This window comes from Chaetodon auriga, chromosome 24 (genome assembly GCF_051107435.1).
Source record: "Chaetodon auriga isolate fChaAug3 chromosome 24, fChaAug3.hap1, whole genome shotgun sequence".
Classification (NCBI taxonomy): Eukaryota; Metazoa; Chordata; class Actinopteri; order Chaetodontiformes; family Chaetodontidae; genus Chaetodon; species Chaetodon auriga.
This window is the reverse complement of record NC_135097.1, coordinates 17789264-17794063: the sequence shown is the minus strand read 5'-3', so window position 1 is coordinate 17794063 and position 4800 is coordinate 17789264.

Genomic DNA, 4800 nt, shown 5'->3' with positions numbered 1-4800 from the left:
AAAGCACTCGCACTGGCCATTACTAAAGGGGTGGTAAGGAGTAGTTCTGCTTTTTATGCCTTTTGCGGGATGCAATTGTTATTATGCAATTGCTGGATGTTTGTGCTTTCAAAACTGTGACCCTGGTCAGAGTGCAGCCGAGCTAGGACACCGTATTTGTAGAACCGCTCCTTAATTAACACATCTGCAGCTGTAGAGGCCTGCTGATCTCTGGTAGGGACAACTTGGGTAAACTTGGAGAAAATGTCAGTCAGTACCAGCACTTGTTCCCTCCCATTTCTAGCAGGCTCTAGAAAAGAGAACTCAATGGCCAAGACTTCATTAGGTCTGGAGGCTAGCAAATGGCCCATAGGAGCTCAGACCTAGGGTTGTGCATTTTTTAGCAACACTTCATCTCTCACGTTTGGCACCAGTCCTTGATAATTTTTCTTATACCTGGCCAATAACACCTCTGCTGGATCAGCTCTGTAGTGCACTCAATACTTTCATGACCATGATGGGTGTGTAGCTGCTGGAACACTTCTTTCCTCAAGCCTTCTGGAATTACCAGCTGGTACGTGCACTCCCCACCATCAGGTAGTTGGTACGCCCTGTATAGAAGTCCTCTTCTCGAGGTGAGACGATCCCACTGGTACAGCAGTCCCAGTGCTGCAGGATCGAGTCTCTGTCTCTCTACACAGCCTGGCATCCACTGTTGCTGGAAAAAGGGAAGGGCTGGGTCAGCTCTTTGCAGTGCTACCAGGTCATTGGAGGATCGCTCTGGAACACCAAAGATTGCATATTGTGCAACTGACCCTGCATCCACAATGGCTCATCAAAACAGCTGGAAGAAAACAACATTGTGTCAACAGCTTCTAAACACATTAGCTCAAAACTGGAAATTACTTTTTATTTTTGTTTATGAAAGGGTGGCGGGATCTTCAAATATTGAAGTGGGCTACTTTTCTCTCTAGTTATTTTAAACAGAAGTTAAGTTCAAGAAGTCACATTTTACTCAAAACAGCATGAGCCGCCTTTCACACCAATTTCAGTCATATGTGGTAATATTGGACATCTAGGTTGATGGTTATCTCATCTTCCTTATGATGATGTAACCCTGAAACACAGCTGTGTTGTAACCCTAAAGACTGATTTCAGTAGGTGCGTGTCTGTGGGAGAGATGTATTTTATTTGGTTAGGCTCATGTAACAGAGCAATGTCGTTTAAGAAATACTACTATTTTTATGTTGAATAGAACACCTCAGTAAGAGACATCAAACAAACTTTATGTGTACAAACCCATTCTTTAACAGGGATACAAAATACTGTGCTCCATACTTTTAAACAATAAACACCACTTCAAATAACACTCACTGAGCATTAAAAACAAACCAAGACGAACAACAAAACAACAAAACCAGTGCGATAAAACTCACTAAAATTGGTTCAGTCTTAAAACAAAATTAGTGCTGACATCACATACAGGTCTAGTAATAAAACAGCAATATAATTAGTAGATATTCCCACCCCGTATGGTATAAGATGTTGCTGTGCCCGCTGGTGTGGGAAAGGAGGTTCCTGAACCTCCTACCAGATGGTAGGGGGGCAAACAGTCAATGGTTGGGGTGGGAGCAGTCACTGCTGATGCTGCGTGCCCTTCTTAGACACCGCTTGCACTGGTCCTCGATGGCAGTTAGCTGGGCACCAGTGATGTACTGGGTGGTTTTCATCACCCGTTGTAGGGCCTTCCGCTTGGAGACTGTGTAGCTGCCGTAACATACTGAGATGCAGTTGGTCAGGATGTTCTCAATGGTGCAGGGGTAGAAGTTGACCAGGATCTGACGAGCCAGGTTAACTTTCCTCAGTCTCCTCAGGAAGTAGAGGCACTGTTGAGCTTTATCAACGTGGAGTTGAGGGTCCAGGAGAGGTCCTCAGAGATGTAGATGCCCAGGAACTTGAAGCTGAAGACACGTTCAACCTAAGCCCCGTCAATGTGAATAAGGGGTGTGACTGCAGCCTTTGGTTTTCCTGTAGTCCACGATGAGCTCCTTGGTCTTCTTGGTGTTGAGGGTCAGGCTGTCGTCGGCGCACCACGTCACCAGCTGCTGAGTCTCATCCCTGTAGACTGACTAATCGTCGTTGTTAATCAGGCCTATCACCGCTGTGTCATCTGCAAACTTGATGATGGAGTTAGAGCCATGCACAGGCATGCAGTCGTGGGTGAAGAGGGAGTAGAGGAGAGGGCTCAGCACACAGCCCTGTGGGACGCCAGTGTTCAGGGTCAGGGTGGCGGAGGTGTGGTTGTCTAACCTGACAGACAAAGGTCTGTTGGTCAGGAAGTCCAGGGTCCAGTTGGAGAGGGAGGTGCTGATTCCGAGGTCACTAAGTTTGTCGACCAGCTTGGAGGGGATGACTGTGTTGAATGGTGAGCTGAAGTCGATGAACAGCATCCTCTCATAGGTGTTGTTGTTGTCTAGGTGCATCAGGGTGGAGTGCAGTGCCGAGGAGATAGCATCCTCTGTCGACCTATTTGGACGGTAGGCAAACTGATGGGGCTCCAGTGTGAGGGGAAGACAGCATTTGAGGTGGGCCAAGACCAGCCTCTCGAAGCACTTGATGATGATGGGGGTGAGTGCGATGGGGCAGAAGTCATTAAGGCCCACTGCAGCTGACTGCTTCGGTACTAGCACGAAGGTGGTGGTCTTGAGGCACGTGGGGACTGCTGCCTCGGCCAGTGATAGGTTGAAGATGCCAGTGAAGACATGGTATGCCATCAGGGCCAGCAGCCTTTCGGGCATTCACCCTGCTGAGTGCAGAACTAACATCGTAGGTGGAGAGCGTGAGAGGCTGTTCATCTGGGTGGGGAGCAGTTATGATGGCTGGTTGTTTGTTGTCCCTGTCATTGACTGACATTGGCCAGCCTACAAGGCCAATGCAATGCAATTGCTACACCTGACCCATTCACACACACACATTTGTACGATGGTGGCTAAGACACCTGCATATTACAAGCATTAAGCACTCACACACACTAGCACACCAATGGCACAGCACTGGGACCAGTTTGGGGTTCAGTATCTTGCCCAAAGATACTTCAACATGCAGACTGCCAAGGCCAGGAATCAAACCACCTTTATTATGGCTGCCCCCAATAATAGAAACATGACTAACAATAAATTAGTATATGAAAGTATATGTATATGGTACTTGTAGGATAGCACACGTATATATAAATATATGATGGTATATGTGTTAGGGCACTTACTCTTGTTCTCTTCTGTCCAGAACTTTGCTTGTGATGAATGAAAATCTCATATGTACGACACTTTGGATAAAAGCGTCTGCCAAATGACAAATTGTAATTGTAATTGTAATTATAATGTACACAATAACAATAATATGTATATGAAAATGGAAAAATTACTAAGAAAATAACAGTAGCAGTCAAGCAGGGCCATGGCAGATGGTTCAACCATGATCCACAAGCCAGACTCAGCCATGATCCATGACAACCTGCAAGGTGAGAAGGTATAAAGACTTCGTAAAGGTAAAGAGGATGTCTAGTTCCTGGAGCGAGACTGGAAGATAGTTCCACAGGAGAAGTGCTTGATAGCTGATGGCTCTGGCTCTGCTTTTGCAGACTTAAGGAACCATAAGTAAGCCTACAAAAAATGCTCCTGGCTGAATTATGGGAAATGTAAGACCCAGTGCTTTTGAAGCTTGACCCATTGTGCCATGGGACACTTTAAAAACTTCATGTCACCCAGTGGCAGTGCCTTATGGCTGTCCTCACACAGGCTGAATTTTAAAACGGCAACTATATATTGCATACTGATTTGGCCAAAATGCTGCAAAATTAATGACAAATTGAAAAAGTGCTTCAACGCTTTCAGAGTGGAGAGTCTCCACAAGCTCCTCCAAGAGTTGCTAAGAAGTCAGCCGGCCAGTCATGTTCACAGATCCCACTCACCCCAAGGTCTCACAAGCCTCTTTTTGTTGGTAGTATATACTACGACTATTCCAAATACAACACAGTTTTTTAGGGAATTATTAGTGAGGTAATAAAATAATTAAGTTGTGATTGATTCCATCCAGGCTCAGCAGCTTTTACTTGGCACCCCAGGTGTTCAGATCTCAATTTGACATCTTGACTTTTACCATCTGAATTTGACCCAGTCAATTTCAGCAAACTGATATTTGGGCTGGATTGAAAACTCCAAACTAAGATTACTGAATTGAGTAATCTGTACATAGAGTTTCAATATTGCGTACATCAATATTCTAAAACTAAAAATGCACAACTTTGAAAGTGAGAACTGAAAATTTGAAAAAGAGGGGAATTCAGGCCACATAAATTCAGATACATTGGTTTTGAAATTAAAAATTTCATTGCCATATATTCAATGGTCTTTAAATTTCAACATGAAGTATTCAGGAGCGATTACCTTTCAGAAGTATGCACGGAGTTGCTTATACGATTCAAATCTCCATTTGTTTTATTTGCACCAATGCAGTATTTATAGGCCTAGATTTGTTCTGCCCTGAAGACAGAATCAGTGCTGAACAACTCATCACATTCACTTACTGATGTACATACTAGAATGCATTTAAACAGTACTGTTTATCTTAGTAAAACTTTTAAGAACTAATGACTATGAATCTTTTACAACTGAACTCTACACAGGTCTAATCAGTAAATTGATTCATACAGTAACTATACTGTCCTCTTTATTTTTCAGTTCAGTGGCCACAGCAGCATAAAGGATAAGGAGGAGCAGCACACAGCTGCAGAACATTTCAGTAAACTGCAGATGGTTGTGA